The sequence below is a fragment of the Amblyomma mixtum genome, chromosome 2 (genome assembly GCF_055824585.1).
Source record: "Amblyomma mixtum isolate Tamu chromosome 2, ASM5582458v1, whole genome shotgun sequence".
NCBI lineage: Eukaryota > Metazoa > Arthropoda > Arachnida > Ixodida > Ixodidae > Amblyomma > Amblyomma mixtum.
The window spans coordinates 163,765,509-163,783,239 of NC_143013.1; positions in this window are offsets into that span (position 1 = coordinate 163,765,509).

Sequence of the window (17,731 nt, forward strand, 5' to 3'; positions counted from 1 at the left end):
AGGTCCTTTCGTAGCCCTGCAAGGCCTGTGAGCAAATCTCAACCCTCACATGCGAAGCAGTAAATTTGGAACTGAAACAAATACCCAAATGCAATATTACCTCTGAGCACAATCTTAACCGCGATTAGCTCCTTTCGGAGCCCTGCAAGGCCTGTGAGCAAATGTCAACCCTCACATGCGAAGCAGTAAATCTGGAACTGAAACAAATACCCAAATGCAGTATTACCTCTGAGCACAATCTTAACTGTGATTAGCTCCTTTCGGAGCCCTGCAAGGCCTGTGAGCAAATCTCAACCCTCACATGCGAAGCAGTAAATCTGGAACTGAAACAAATACCCAAATGCCGTATTACCTCTGAGCACAATCTTAACCGCGATTAGCTCCTTTCGGAGCCCTGCAAGGCCTGTGAGCAAATCTCAACTCTCACATGCGAAGATAAAAATCTGGAACTGAAACAAATACCCAAATTCAGTATTACCTCTGAGCACAATCTTTACCGCGATTAGCTCCTTTCGGAGCCCTGCAAGGCCTGTGGGCAAATCTCAACCCTCCCATGCGAAGCAGTAAATCAGGAACTGAAACAAATACCCAAATGCAGTATTACCTCTGAGCACAATCTTAACCGCGATTAGCTCCTTTCGGAGCCCTGCAAGGCCTGTGCGCAAATCTCAACCCTCACATGCGAAGCAGTAAATCTGGAACTGAAACAAATACCCAAATGCAATATCACCTCTGAGCACAATCTTAACCGCGATTAGCTCCTTTCGGAGCCCTGCAAGGCCTGTGAGCAAATCTCAACCCACACATGCGAAGCAGTAAATCTGGAACTGAAACAAATACCCAAATGCAGTATTACCTCTGAGCGCAATCTTAACCGCGATTAGCTCCTTTCGGAGCCCTGCAAGGCCTGTGAGAAAATCTCAACCCTCACATGCGAAGCAGTAAATCTGGAACTGAAACAAATACCCAAATGCAGTATTACCTCTGAGCACAATCTTAACCGCGATTAGCTCCTTTCGGAGGCCTGTAAGGCCTGTGAGCAAATCTCAACCCTACATGCGAAGCAGTAAATCTGGAAGTGAAACAAATACCCAAATGCAGTATTACCTCTGAGCACAATCTTAACCGCGATTAGCTCCTTTCGGAGCCCTGCAAGGCCTGTGAGCAAATATCAACCCTCACATGCGAAGCAGTAAATCTGGAACTGAAACAAATACCCAAATGCAATATTACCTCTGAGCACAATCTTAACCGCGATTAGGTCCTTTCGTAGCCCTGCAAGGCCTGTGAGCAAATCTCAACCCTCACATGCGAAGCAGTAAATTTGGAACTGAAACAAATACCCAAATGCAATATTACCTCTGAGCACAATCTTAACCGCGATTAGCTCCTTTCGGAGCCCTGCAAGGCCTGTGAGCAAATCTCAACCCTCACATGCGAAGCAGTAAATCTGGAACTGAAACAAATACCCAAATGCAGTATTACCTCTGAGCACAATCTTAACTGTGATTAGCTCCTTTCGGAGCCCTGCAAGGCCTGTGAGCAAATCTCAACCCTCACATGCGAAGCAGTAAATCTGGAACTGAAACAAATACCCAAATGCCGTATTACCTCTGAGCACAATCTTAACCGCGATTAGCTCCTTTCGGAGCCCTGCAAGGCCTGTGAGCAAATCTCAACTCTCACATGCGAAGATAAAAATCTGGAACTGAAACAAATACCCAAATTCAGTATTACCTCTGAGCACAATCTTTACCGCGATTAGCTCCTTTCGGAGCCCTGCAAGGCCTGTGGGCAAATCTCAACCCTCCCATGCGAAGCAGTAAATCAGGAACTGAAACAAATACCCAAATGCAGTATTACCTCTGAGCACAATCTTAACCGCGATTAGCTCCTTTCGGAGCCCTGCAAGGCCTGTGCGCAAATCTCAACCCTCACATGCGAAGCAGTAAATCTGGAACTGAAACAAATACCCAAATGCAATATCACCTCTGAGCACAATCTTAACCGCGATTAGCTCCTTTCGGAGCCCTGCAAGGCCTGTGAGCAAATCTCAACCCACACATGCGAAGCAGTAAATCTGGAACTGAAACAAATACCCAAATGCAGTATTACCTCTGAGCGCAATCTTAACCGCGATTAGCTCCTTTCGGAGCCCTGCAAGGCCTGTGAGCAAATATCAACCCTCACATGCGAAGCAGTAAATCTGGAACTGAAACAAATACCCAAATGCAGTATTACCTCTGAGCACAATCTTAACCGCGATTAGGTCCTTTCGTAGCCCTGCAAGGCCTGTGAGCAAATCTCAACCCTCACATGCGAAGCAGTAAATCTGGAACTGAAACAAATACCCAAATGCAGTATTACCTCTGAGCACAATCTTAACCGCGATTAGCTCCTTTCGTAGCCCTGCAAGGCCTGTGGGCAAATCTCAACCCTCCCATGCGAAGCAGTAAATCAGGAACTGAAACAAATACCCAAATGCAGTATTACCTCTGAGCACAATCTTAACCGCAATTAGCTCCTTTCGGAGCCCTGCAAGGCCTGTGCGCAAATCTCAACCCTCACATGCGAAGCAGTAAATCTGGAACTGAAACAAATACCCAAATGCAATATCACCTCTGAGCACAATCTTAACCGCGATTAGCTCCTTTCGGAGCCCTGCAAGGCCTGTGAGCAAATCTCAACCCTACATGCGAAGCAGTAAATCTGGAACTGAAACAAATACCCAAATGCAGTATTACCTCTGAGCACAATCTTAACCGCGATTAGCTCCTTTCGGAGCCCTGCAAGGCCTGTGAGCAAATATCAACCCTCACATGCGAAGCAGTAAATCTGGAACTGAAACAAATACCCAAATGCAATATTACCTCTGAGCACAATCTTAACCGCGATTAGGTCCTTTCGTAGCCCTGCAAGGCCTGTGAGCAAATCTCAACCCTCACATGCGAAGCAGTAAATTTGGAACTGAAACAAATACCCAAATGCAATATTACCTCTGAGCACAATCTTAACCGCGATTAGCTCCTTTCGGAGCCCTGCAAGGCCTGTGAGCAAATCTCAACCCTCACATGCGAAGCAGTAAATCTGGAACTGAAACAAATACCCAAATGCAGTATTACCTCTGAGCACAATCTTAACTGTGATTAGCTCCTTTCGGAGCCCTGCAAGGCCTGTGAGCAAATCTCAACCCTCACATGCGAAGCAGTAAATCTGGAACTGAAACAAATACCCAAATGCCGTATTACCTCTGAGCACAATCTTAACCGCGATTAGCTCCTTTCGGAGCCCTGCAAGGCCTGTGAGCAAATCTCAACTCTCACATGCGAAGATAAAAATCTGGAACTGAAACAAATACCCAAATTCAGTATTACCTCTGAGCACAATCTTTACCGCGATTAGCTCCTTTCGGAGCCCTGCAAGGCCTGTGGGCAAATCTCAACCCTCCCATGCGAAGCAGTAAATCAGGAACTGAAACAAATACCCAAATGCAGTATTACCTCTGAGCACAATCTTAACCGCGATTAGCTCCTTTCGGAGCCCTGCAAGGCCTGTGCGCAAATCTCAACCCTCACATGCGAAGCAGTAAATCTGGAACTGAAACAAATACCCAAATGCAATATCACCTCTGAGCACAATCTTAACCGCGATTAGCTCCTTTCGGAGCCCTGCAAGGCCTGTGAGCAAATCTCAACCCACACATGCGAAGCAGTAAATCTGGAACTGAAACAAATACCCAAATGCAGTATTACCTCTGAGCGCAATCTTAACCGCGATTAGCTCCTTTCGGAGCCCTGCAAGGCCTGTGAGAAAATCTCAACCCTCACATGCGAAGCAGTAAATCTGGAACTGAAACAAATACCCAAATGCAGTATTACCTCTGAGCACAATCTTAACCGCGATTAGCTCCTTTCGGAGGCCTGTAAGGCCTGTGAGCAAATCTCAACCCTACATGCGAAGCAGTAAATCTGGAACTGAAACAAATACCCAAATGCAGTATTACCTCTGAGCACAATCTTAACCGCGATTAGCTCCTTTCGGAGCCCTGCAAGGCCTGTGAGCAAATATCAACCCTCACATGCGAAGCAGTAAATCTGGAACTGAAACAAATACCCAAATGCAATATTACCTCTGAGCACAATCTTAACCGCGATTAGGTCCTTTCGTAGCCCTGCAAGGCCTGTGAGCAAATCTCAACCCTCACATGCGAAGCAGTAAATTTGGAACTGAAACAAATACCCAAATGCAATATTACCTCTGAGCACAATCTTAACCGCGATTAGCTCCTTTCGGAGCCCTGCAAGGCCTGTGAGCAAATCTCAACCCTCACATGCGAAGCAGTAAATCTGGAACTGAAACAAATACCCAAATGCAGTATTACCTCTGAGCACAATCTTAACTGTGATTAGCTCCTTTCGGAGCCCTGCAAGGCCTGTGAGCAAATCTCAACCCTCACATGCGAAGCAGTAAATCTGGAACTGAAACAAATACCCAAATGCCGTATTACCTCTGAGCACAATCTTAACCGCGATTAGCTCCTTTCGGAGCCCTGCAAGGCCTGTGGGCAAATCTCAACCCTCCCATGCGAAGCAGTAAATCAGGAACTGAAACAAATACCCAAATGCAGTATTACCTCTGAGCACAATCTTAACCGCGATTAGCTCCTTTCGGAGCCCTGCAAGGCCTGTGCGCAAATCTCAACCCTCACATGCGAAGCAGTAAATCTGGAACTGAAACAAATACCCAAATGCAATATCACCTCTGAGCACAATCTTAACCGCGATTAGCTCCTTTCGGAGCCCTGCAAGGCCTGTGAGCAAATCTCAACCCTCACATGCGAAGCAGTAAATCTGGAACTGAAACAAATACCCAAATGCAGTATTACCTCTGAGCACAATCTTAACCGCGATTAGCTCCTTTCGTAGCCCTGCAAGGCCTGTGAGCAAATCTCAACCCTCACATGCGAAGCAGTAAATTTGGAACTGAAACAAATCTCCTTTCGGAGCCCTACAAGGCCTGTGAGAAAATCTCAACCCTCACATGCGAAGCAGTAAATCTGGAACTGAAACAAATACCCAAATGCAGTATTACCTCTGAGCACAATCTTAACAGCGATTAGCTCCTTTCGGAGGCCTGCAAGGCCTGTGAGCAAATCTCAACCCTCACATGCGAAGCAGTAAATCTGGAACTGAAACAAATACCCAAATGCAATATTACCTCTGAGCACAATCTTAACCGCGATTAGCTCCTTTCGGAGCCCTGCAAGGCCTGTGAGCATAGTCAACCCTCACATGCGAAGCAGTAAATCTGGAACTGAAACAAAAACCCAAATGCAGTATTACCTCTGAGCACAATCTTAACCGCGATTAGCTCCTTTCGGAGCCCTGCAAGGCCTGTGAGCAAATCTCAACCCTCACATGCGAAGCAGTAAATGTGGAACTGAAACAAATACCCAAATGCAATATCACCTCTGAGCACAATCTTAACCGCGATTAGCTCCTTTTGGAGCCCTGCAAGGCCTGTGAGCAAATCTGAACCTTCACATGCGAAGCAGTAGATCTGGAACTGAAACAAATACCCAAATGCAGTATTACCTCTGAGCACAATCTTAACCGCGATTAGCTCCTTTCGGAGCCCTGCAAGGCCTGTGAGCAAATCTCAACCCTCACATGCGAAGATAAAAATCTGGAACTGAAACAAATACCCAAATGCAGTATTACCTCTGAGCACAATCTTTACCGCGATTAGCTTCTTTCGGAGCCCTGCAAGGCCTGTGAGCGAATATCAACCCTCACATGCGAAGCAGTGAATCTGGAACTGAAACAAATACCCAAATGCAATATTACCTCTGAGCACAATCTTAACCGCGATTAGCTCCTTTCGGAGCCCTGCAAGGCCGGTGGGCAAATCTCAACTCTCAGATGCGAAGCAGTAAATCTGGAACTGAAACAAATACCCAAATGCAATATTACCTCTCAGCACAATCTTAACCGCGATTAGCTCCTTTCGGAGCCCTGCAAGGCCTGTGAGCATAGTCAACCCTCACATGCGAAGCAGTAAATCTGGAACTGAAACAAATACCCAAATGCAGTATTACCTCTGAGCACAATCTTAACCGCGATTAGCTCCTTTCGGAGCCCTTCAAGGCCTGTGAGCAAATCTCAACCCTCACATGCGAAGCAGTAAATCTGAAACTGAAACAAATACCCAAATGCAGTATTACCTCTGAGCACAATCTTAACCGCGATTAGCTCCTTTCGTAGCCCTGCAAGGCCTGTGAGCAAATCTCAACCCTCACATGTGAAGCAGTAAATTTGGAACTGAAACAAATACCCAAATGCAATATTACCTCTGAGCACAATCTTAACCGCGATTAGCTCCTTTCGGAGCCCTGCAAGGCCTGTGAGCAAATCTCAACCCTCACATGCGAAGCAGTAAATCTGGAACTGAAACAAATACCCAAATGCAGTATTACCTCTGAGCACAATCTTAACCGTGATTAGCTCCTTTCGGAGCCCTGCAAGGCCTGTGAGCAAATCTCAACCCTCACATGCGAAGCAGTAAATCTGGAACTGAAACAAATACCCAAATGCAATATTACCTCTGAGCACAATCTTAACCGCGATTAGCTCCTTTCGGAGCCCTGCAAGGCCTGTGAGCATACTCAACCCTCACATGCGAAGCAGTAAATCTGGAACTGAAACAAATACCCAAATGCAGTATTACCTCTGAGCACAATCTTAACCGCGATTAGCTCCTTTCGGAGCCCTGCAAGGCCTGTGAGCAAATCTCAACCCTCACATGCGAAGGAGTAAATCTGGAACTGAAACAAAGTCCCAAATGCAATATCACCTCTCAGCACAATCTTAACCGCGATTAGCTCCTTTTGGAGCCCTGCAAGGCCTGTGAGCAAATCTCAACCCTCACATGCGAAGCAGTAAATCTGGAACTGAAACAAATACACAAATGCAATATTACCTCTGAGCACAATCTTAACCGCGATTAGTCCTTTCGGAGCCCTGCAAGGGCTGTTGGCAAATCTCAACCCTCACTTGCGAAGCAGTAAATCTGGAACTGAAACAAATACCCAAATGCAATATTACCTCTGAGCACAATCTTAACCGCATTAGCTCCTTTCGGAGCCCTGGAAATCCTGTGGGCAAATCTCAACCTTCACATGCGAAGCAGTAAATCTGGAACTGAAACAAATACCCAAATGCAGTATTACCTCTGAGCACAATCTTAACCGCGATTAGCTCCTTTCAGAGCCCTGCAAGGCCTGTGGGAAATCACAACCCTCACATGCGAAGCAGTAAATCTGGAACTGAAACAACTACCCAAATGCAATATTACCTCTGAGCACAATCTTAACCGCGATTAGCTCCTTTCGGAGCCCTGCAAGGCCTGTGAGCAAATCTCAACCCTCCCATGAGAAGCAGTAAATCTGGAACTGAAACAAACATCCAAATGCAGTATTACCTCTGAGCACAATCTTAACCGCGATTAGCTCCTTTCGGAGCCCTGCAAGGCCTGTGAGCAAATCTCAACCCTCACATGCGAAGCAGTAAATGTGGAACTGAAACAAATACCCAAATGCAGTATTACCTCTGAGCACAATCTTAACCGCGATTAGCTCCTTTCGTAGCCCTGCAAGGCCTGTGAGCAAATCTCAACACTCACATGCGAAGCAGTAAATTTGGAACTGAAACAAATCTCCTTTCGGAGCCCTGCAAGGCCTGTGAGAAAATCTCAACCCTCACATGCGAAGCATTAAATCTGGAACTGAAACAAATACCCAAATGCAGTATTACCTCTGAGCACAATCTTAACCGCGATTAGCTCCTTTCGGAGGCCTGTAAGGCCTGTGAGCAAATCTCAACCCTACATGCGAAGCAGTAAATCTGGAACTGAAACAAATACCCAAATGCAGTATTACCTCTGAGCACAATCTTAACCGCGATTAGCTCCTTTCGGAGCCCTGCAAGGCCTGTGAGCAAATATCAACCCTCACATGCGAAGCAGTAAATCTGGAACTGAAACAAATACCCAAATGCAATATTACCTCTGAGCACAATCTTAACCGCGATTAGGTCCTTTCGTAGCCCTGCAAGGCCTGTGAGCAAATCTCAACCCTCACATGCGAAGCAGTAAATTTGGAACTGAAACAAATACCCAAATGCAATATTACCTCTGAGCACAATCTTAACCGCGATTAGCTCCTTTCGGAGCCCTGCAAGGCCTGTGAGCAAATCTCAACCCTCACATGCGAAGCAGTAAATCTGGAACTGAAACAAATACCCAAATGCAGTATTACCTCTGAGCACAATCTTAACTGTGATTAGCTCCTTTCGGAGCCCTGCAAGGCCTGTGAGCAAATCTCAACCCTCACATGCGAAGCAGTAAATCTGGAACTGAAACAAATACCCAAATGCCGTATTACCTCTGAGCACAATCTTAACCGCGATTAGCTCCTTTCGGAGCCCTGCAAGGCCTGTGAGCAAATCTCAACTCTCACATGCGAAGATAAAAATCTGGAACTGAAACAAATACCCAAATTCAGTATTACCTCTGAGCACAATCTTTACCGCGATTAGCTCCTTTCGGAGCCCTGCAAGGCCTGTGGGCAAATCTCAACCCTCCCATGCGAAGCAGTAAATCAGGAACTGAAACAAATACCCAAATGCAGTATTACCTCTGAGCACAATCTTAACCGCGATTAGCTCCTTTCGGAGCCCTGCAAGGCCTGTGCGCAAATCTCAACCCTCACATGCGAAGCAGTAAATCTGGAACTGAAACAAATACCCAAATGCAATATCACCTCTGAGCACAATCTTAACCGCGATTAGCTCCTTTCGGAGCCCTGCAAGGCCTGTGAGCAAATCTCAACCCACACATGCGAAGCAGTAAATCTGGAACTGAAACAAATACCCAAATGCAGTATTACCTCTGAGCGCAATCTTAACCGCGATTAGCTCCTTTCGGAGCCCTGCAAGGCCTGTGAGAAAATCTCAACCCTCACATGCGAAGCAGTAAATCTGGAACTGAAACAAATACCCAAATGCAGTATTACCTCTGAGCACAATCTTAACCGCGATTAGCTCCTTTCGGAGGCCTGTAAGGCCTGTGAGCAAATCTCAACCCTACATGCGAAGCAGTAAATCTGGAAGTGAAACAAATACCCAAATGCAGTATTACCTCTGAGCACAATCTTAACCGCGATTAGCTCCTTTCGGAGCCCTGCAAGGCCTGTGAGCAAATATCAACCCTCACATGCGAAGCAGTAAATCTGGAACTGAAACAAATACCCAAATGCAATATTACCTCTGAGCACAATCTTAACCGCGATTAGGTCCTTTCGTAGCCCTGCAAGGCCTGTGAGCAAATCTCAACCCTCACATGCGAAGCAGTAAATTTGGAACTGAAACAAATACCCAAATGCAATATTACCTCTGAGCACAATCTTAACCGCGATTAGCTCCTTTCGGAGCCCTGCAAGGCCTGTGAGCAAATCTCAACCCTCACATGCGAAGCAGTAAATCTGGAACTGAAACAAATACCCAAATGCAGTATTACCTCTGAGCACAATCTTAACTGTGATTAGCTCCTTTCGGAGCCCTGCAAGGCCTGTGAGCAAATCTCAACCCTCACATGCGAAGCAGTAAATCTGGAACTGAAACAAATACCCAAATGCCGTATTACCTCTGAGCACAATCTTAACCGCGATTAGCTCCTTTCGGAGCCCTGCAAGGCCTGTGAGCAAATCTCAACTCTCACATGCGAAGATAAAAATCTGGAACTGAAACAAATACCCAAATTCAGTATTACCTCTGAGCACAATCTTTACCGCGATTAGCTCCTTTCGGAGCCCTGCAAGGCCTGTGGGCAAATCTCAACCCTCCCATGCGAAGCAGTAAATCAGGAACTGAAACAAATACCCAAATGCAGTATTACCTCTGAGCACAATCTTAACCGCGATTAGCTCCTTTCGGAGCCCTGCAAGGCCTGTGCGCAAATCTCAACCCTCACATGCGAAGCAGTAAATCTGGAACTGAAACAAATACCCAAATGCAATATCACCTCTGAGCACAATCTTAACCGCGATTAGCTCCTTTCGGAGCCCTGCAAGGCCTGTGAGCAAATCTCAACCCACACATGCGAAGCAGTAAATCTGGAACTGAAACAAATACCCAAATGCAGTATTACCTCTGAGCGCAATCTTAACCGCGATTAGCTCCTTTCGGAGCCCTGCAAGGCCTGTGAGCAAATATCAACCCTCACATGCGAAGCAGTAAATCTGGAACTGAAACAAATACCCAAATGCAGTATTACCTCTGAGCACAATCTTAACCGCGATTAGGTCCTTTCGTAGCCCTGCAAGGCCTGTGAGCAAATCTCAACCCTCACATGCGAAGCAGTAAATCTGGAACTGAAACAAATACCCAAATGCAGTATTACCTCTGAGCACAATCTTAACCGCGATTAGCTCCTTTCGTAGCCCTGCAAGGCCTGTGGGCAAATCTCAACCCTCCCATGCGAAGCAGTAAATCAGGAACTGAAACAAATACCCAAATGCAGTATTACCTCTGAGCACAATCTTAACCGCAATTAGCTCCTTTCGGAGCCCTGCAAGGCCTGTGCGCAAATCTCAACCCTCACATGCGAAGCAGTAAATCTGGAACTGAAACAAATACCCAAATGCAATATCACCTCTGAGCACAATCTTAACCGCGATTAGCTCCTTTCGGAGCCCTGCAAGGCCTGTGAGCAAATCTCAACCCACACATGCGAAGCAGTAAATCTGGAACTGAAACAAATACCCAAATGCAGTATTACCTCTGGGCGCAATCTTAACCGCGATTAGCTCCTTTCGGAGCCCTGCAAGGCCTGTGAGCAAATATCAACCCTCACATGCGAAGCAGTAAATCTGGAACTGAAACAAATACCCAAATGCAGTATTACCTCTGAGCACAATCTTAACCGCGATTAGCTCCTTTCGGAGCCCTGCAAGGCCTGTGAGCAAATCTCAACCCTCACATGCGAAGCAGTAAATCTGGAACTGAAACAAATACCCAAATGCAGTATTACCTCTGAGCACAATCTTAACCGCGATTAGCTCCTTTCGTAGCCCTGCAAGGCCTGTGAGCAAATCTCAACCCTCACATGCGAAGCAGTAAATTTGGAACTGAAACAAATCTCCTTTCGGAGCCCTACAAGGCCTGTGAGAAAATCTCAACCCTCACATGCGAAGCAGTAAATCTGGAACTGAAACAAATACCCAAATGCAGTATTACCTCTGAGCACAATCTTAACCGCGATTAGCTCCTTTCGGAGGCCTGCAAGGCCTGTGAGCAAATCTCAACCCTCACATGCGAAGCAGTAAATCTGGAACTGAAACAAATACCCAAATGCAATATTACCTCTGAGCACAATCTTAACCGCGGTTAGCTCCTTTCGGAGCCCTGCAAGGCCTGTGAGCATAGTCAACCCTCACATGCGAAGCAGTAAATCTGGAACTGAAACAAAAACCCAAATGCAGTATTACCTCTGAGCACAATCTTAACCGCGATTAGCTCCTTTCGGAGCCCTGCAAGGCCTGTGAGCAAATCTCAACCCTCACATGCGAAGCAGTAAATGTGGAACTGAAACAAATACCCAAATGCAATATCACCTCTGAGCACAATCTTAACCGCGATTAGCTCCTTTTGGAGCCCTGCAAGGCCTGTGAGCAAATCTGAACCTTCACATGCGAAGCAGTAGATCTGGAACTGAAACAAATACCCAAATGCAGTATTACCTCTGAGCACAATCTTAACCGCGATTAGCTCCTTTCGGAGCCCTGCAAGGCCTGTGAGCAAATCTCAACCCTCACATGCGAAGATAAAAATCTGGAACTGAAACAAATACCCAAATGCAGTATTACCTCTGAGCACAATCTTTACCGCGATTAGCTTCTTTCGGAGCCCTGTAAGGCCTGTGAGCAAATCTCAACCCTCACATGCGAAGCAGTAAATCTGGAACTGAAACAAATACCCAAATGCAATATTACCTCTGAGCACAATCTTAACCGCGATTAGCTCCTTTCGGAGCCCTTCAAGGCCGGTGGGCAAATCTCAACTCTCACATGCGAAGCAGTAAATCTGGAACTGAAACAAATACCCAAATGCAATATTACCTCTCAGCACAATCTTAACCGCGATTAGCTCCTTTCGGAGCCCTGCAAGGCCTGTGAGCATAGTCAACCCTCACATGCGAAGCAGTAAATCTGGAACTGAAACAAATACCCAAATGCAGTATTACCTCTGAGCACAATCTTAACCGCGATTAGCTCCTTTCGGAGCCCTGCAAGGCCTGTGAGCAAATCTCAACCCTCACATGCGAAGCAGTAAATCTGGAACTGAAACAAATACCCAAATGCAGTATTACCTCTGAGCACAATCTTAACCGCGATTAGCTCCTTTCGTAGCCCTGCAAGGCCTGTGAGAAAATCTCAACCCTCACATGTGAAGCAGTAAATTTGGAACTGAAACAAATACCCAAATGCAATATTACCTCTGAGCACAATCTTAACCGCGATTAGCTCCTTTCGGAGCCCTGCAAGGCCTGTGAGCAAATCTCAACCCTCACATGCGAAGCAGTAAATCTGGAACTGAAACAAATACCCAAATGCAGTATTACCTCTGAGCACAATCTTAACCGTGATTAGCTCCTTTCGGAGCCCTGCAAGGCCTGTGAGCAAATCTCAACCCTCACATGCGAAGCAGTAAATCTGGAACTGAAACAAATACCCAAATGCAATATTACCTCTGAGCACAATCTTAACCGCGATTAGCTCCTTTCGGAGCCCTGCAAGGCCTGTGAGCATACTCAACCCTCACATGCGAAGCAGTAAATCTGGAACTGAAACAAATACCCAAATGCAGTATTACCTCTGAGCACAATCTTAACCGCGATTAGCTCCTTTCGGAGCCCTGCAAGGCCTGTGAGCAAATCTCAACCCTCACATGCGAAGGAGTAAATCTGGAACTGAAACAAAGACCCAAATGCAATATCACCTCTCAGCACAATCTTAACCGCGATTAGCTCCTTTTGGAGCCCTGCAAGGCCTGTGAGCAAATCTCAACCCTCACATGCGAAGCAGTAAATCTGGAACTGAAACAAATACCCAAATGCAATATTACCTCTGAGCACAATCTTAACCGCGATTAGTCCTTTCGGAGCCCTGCAAGGGCTGTTGGCAAATCTCAACCCTCACTTGCGAAGCAGTAAATCTGGAACTGAAACAAATACCCAAATGTAATATTACCTCTGAGCACAATCTTAACCGCATTAGCTCCTTTCGGAGCCCTGGAAATCCTGTGGGCAAATCTCAACCCTCACATGCGAAGCAGTAAATCTGGAACTGAAACAAATACCCAAATGCAGTATTACCTCTGAGCACAATCTTAACCGCGATTAGCTCCTTTCAGAGCCCTGCAAGGCCTGTGGGAAATCACAACCCTCACATGCGAAGCAGTAAATCTGGAACTGAAACAACTACCCAAATGCAATATTACCTCTGAGCACAATCTTAACCGCGATTAGCTCCTTTCGGAGCCCTGCAAGGCCTGTGAGCAAATCTCAACCCTCCCATGAGAAGCAGTAAATCTGGAACTGAAACAAACATCCAAATGCAGTATTACCTCTGAGCACAATCTTAACCGCGATTAGCTCCTTTCGGAGCCCTGCAAGGCCTGTGAGCAAATCTCAACCCTCACATGCGAAGCAGTAAATGTGGAACTGAAACAAATACCCAAATGCAGTATTACCTCTGAGCACAATCTTAACCGCGATTAGCTCCTTTCGTAGCCCTGCAAGGCCTGTGAGCAAATCTCAACACTCACATGCGAAGCAGTAAATTTGGAACTGAAACAAATCTCCTTTCGGAGCCCTGCAAGGCCTGTGAGAAAATCTCAACCCTCACATGCGAAGCAGTAAATCTGGAACTGAAACAAATACCCAAATGCAGTATTACCTCTGAGCACAATCTTAACCGCGATTAGCTCCTTTCGGAGGCCTGTAAGGCCTGTGAGCAAATCTCAACCCTACATGCGAAGCAGTAAATCTGGAACTGAAACAAATACCCAAATGCAGTATTACCTCTGAGCACAATCTTAACCGCGATTAGCTCCTTTCGGAGCCCTGCAAGGCCTGTGAGCAAATATCAACCCTCACATGCGAAGCAGTAAATCTGGAACTGAAACAAATACCCAAATGCAATATTACCTCTGAGCTAAATCTTAACCGCGATTAGGTCCTTTCGTAGCCCTGCAAGGCCTGTGAGCAAATCTCAACCCTCACATGCGAAGCAGTAAATTTGGAACTGAAACAAATACCCAAATGCAATATTACCTCTGAGCACAATCTTAACCGCGATTAGCTCCTTTCGGAGCCCTGCAAGGCCTGTGAGCAAATCTCAACCCACACATGCGAAGCAGTAAATCTGGAACTGAAACAAATACCCAAATGCAGTATTACCTCTGAGCGCAATCTTAACCGCGATTAGCTCCTTTCGGAGCCCTGCAAGGCCTGTGAGCAAATATCAACCCTCACATGCGAAGCAGTAAATCTGGAACTGAAACAAATACCCAAATGCAGTATTACCTCTGAGCACAATCTTAACCGCGATTAGGTCCTTTCGTAGCCCTGCAAGGCCTGTGAGCAAATCTCAACCCTCACATGCGAAGCAGTAAATCTGGAACTGAAACAAATACCCAAATGCAGTATTACCTCTGAGCACAATCTTAACCGCGATTAGCTCCTTTCGTAGCCCTGCAAGGCCTGTGGGCAAATCTCAACCCTCCCATGCGAAGCAGTAAATCAGGAACTGAAACAAATACCCAAATGCAGTATTACCTCTGAGCACAATCTTAACCGCGATTAGCTCCTTTCGGAGCCCTGCAAGGCCTGTGCGCAAATCTCAACCCTCACATGCGAAGCAGTAAATCTGGAACTGAAACAAATACCCAAATGCAATATCACCTCTGAGCACAATCTTAACCGCGATTAGCTCCTTTCGGAGCCCTGCAAGGCCTGTGAGCAAATCTCAACCCACACATGCGAAGCAGTAAATCTGGAACTGAAACAAATACCCAAATGCAGTATTACCTCTGAGCGCAATCTTAACCGCGATTAGCTCCTTTCGGAGCCCTGCAAGGCCTGTGAGAAAATCTCAACCCTCACATGCGAAGCAGTAAATCTGGAACTGAAACAAATACCCAAATGCAGTATTACCTCTGAGCACAATCTTAACCGCGATTAGCTCCTTTCGGAGGCCTGTAAGGCCTGTGAGCAAATCTCAACCCTACATGCGAAGCAGTAAATCTGGAACTGAAACAAATACCCAAAGCAGTATTACCTCTGAGCACAATCTTAACCGCGATTAGCTCCTTTCGGAGCCCTGCAAGGCCTGTGAGCAAATATCAACCCTCACATGCGAAGCAGTAAATCTGGAACTGAAACAAATACCCAAATGCAATATTACCTCTGAGCACAATCTTAACCGCGATTAGGTCCTTTCGTAGCCCTGCAAGGCCTGTGAGCAAATCTCAACCCTCACATGCGAAGCAGTAAATTTGGAACTGAAACAAATACCCAAATGCAATATTACCTCTGAGCACAATCTTAACCGCGATTAGCTCCTTTCGGAGCCCTGCAAGGCCTGTGAGCAAATCTCAACCCTCACATGCGAAGCAGTAAATCTGGAACTGAAACAAATACCCAAATGCAGTATTACCTCTGAGCACAATCTTAACTGTGATTAGCTCCTTTCGGAGCCCTGCAAGGCCTGTGAGCAAATCTCAACCCTCACATGCGAAGCAGTAAATCTGGAACTGAAACAAATACCCAAATGCCGTATTACCTCTGAGCACAATCTTAACCGCGATTAGCTCCTTTCGGAGCCCTGCAAGGCCTGTGAGCAAATCTCAACTCTCACATGCGAAGATAAAAATCTGGAACTGAAACAAATACCCAAATTCAGTATTACCTCTGAGCACAATCTTTACCGCGATTAGCTCCTTTCGGAGCCCTGCAAGGCCTGTGGGCAAATCTCAACCCTCCCATGCGAAGCAGTAAATCAGGAACTGAAACAAATACCCAAATGCAGTATTACCTCTGAGCACAATCTTAACCGCGATTAGCTCCTTTCGGAGCCCTGCAAGGCCTGTGCGCAAATCTCAACCCTCACATGCGAAGCAGTAAATCTGGAACTGAAACAAATACCCAAATGCAATATCACCTCTGAGCACAATCTTAACCGCGATTAGCTCCTTTCGGAGCCCTGCAAGGCCTGTGAGCAAATCTCAACCCACACATGCGAAGCAGTAAATCTGGAACTGAAACAAATACCCAAATGCAGTATTACCTCTGAGCGCAATCTTAACCGCGATTAGCTCCTTTCGGAGCCCTGCAAGGCCTGTGAGCAAATATCAACCCTCACATGCGAAGCAGTAAATCTGGAACTGAAACAAATACCCAAATGCAGTATTACCTCTGAGCACAATCTTAACCGCGATTAGGTCCTTTCGTAGCCCTGCAAGGCCTGTGAGCAAATCTCAACCCTCACATGCGAAGCAGTAAATCTGGAACTGAAACAAATACCCAAATGCAGTATTACCTCTGAGCACAATCTTAACCGCGATTAGCTCCTTTCGTAGCCCTGCAAGGCCTGTGGGCAAATCTCAACCCTCCCATGCGAAGCAGTAAATCAGGAACTGAAACAAATACCCAAATGCAGTATTACCTCTGAGCACAATCTTAACCGCGATTAGCTCCTTTCGGAGCCCTGCAAGGCCTGTGCGCAAATCTCAACCCTCACATGCGAAGCAGTAAATCTGGAACTGAAACAAATACCCAAATGCAATATCACCTCTGAGCACAATCTTAACCGCGATTAGCTCCTTTCGGAGCCCTGCAAGGCCTGTGAGCAAATCTCAACCCACACATGCGAAGCAGTAAATCTGGAACTGAAACAAATACCCAAATGCAGTATTACCTCTGGGCGCAATCTTAACCGCGATTAGCTCCTTTCGGAGCCCTGCAAGGCCTGTGAGCAAATATCAACCCTCACATGCGAAGCAGTAAATCTGGAACTGAAACAAATACCCAAATGCAGTATTACCTCTGAGCACAATCTTAACCGCGATTAGCTCCTTTCGTAGCCCTGCAAGGCCTGTGAGCAAATCTCAACCCTCACATGCGAAGCAGTAAATCTGGAACTGAAACAAATACCCAAATGCAGTATTACCTCTGAGCACAATCTTAACCGCGATTAGCTCTTTTCGGAGGCCTGCAAGGCCTGTGAGCAAATCTCAACCCTCACATGCGAAGCAGTAAATCTGGAACTGAAACAAATACCCAAATGCAATATTACCTCTGAGCACAATCTTAACCGCGGTTAGCTCCTTTCGGAGCCCTGCAAGGCCTGTGAGCATAGTCAACCCTCACATGCGAAGCAGTAAATCTGGAACTGAAACAAAAACCCAAATGCAGTATTACCTCTGAGCACAATCTTAACCGCGATTAGCTCCTTTCGGAGCCCTGCAAGGCCTGTGAGCAAATCTCAACCCTCACATGCGAAGCAGTAAATGTGGAACTGAAACAAATACCCAAATGCAATATCACCTCTGAGCACAATCTTAACCGCGATTAGCTCCTTTTGGAGCCCTGCAAGGCCTGTGAGCAAATCTGAACC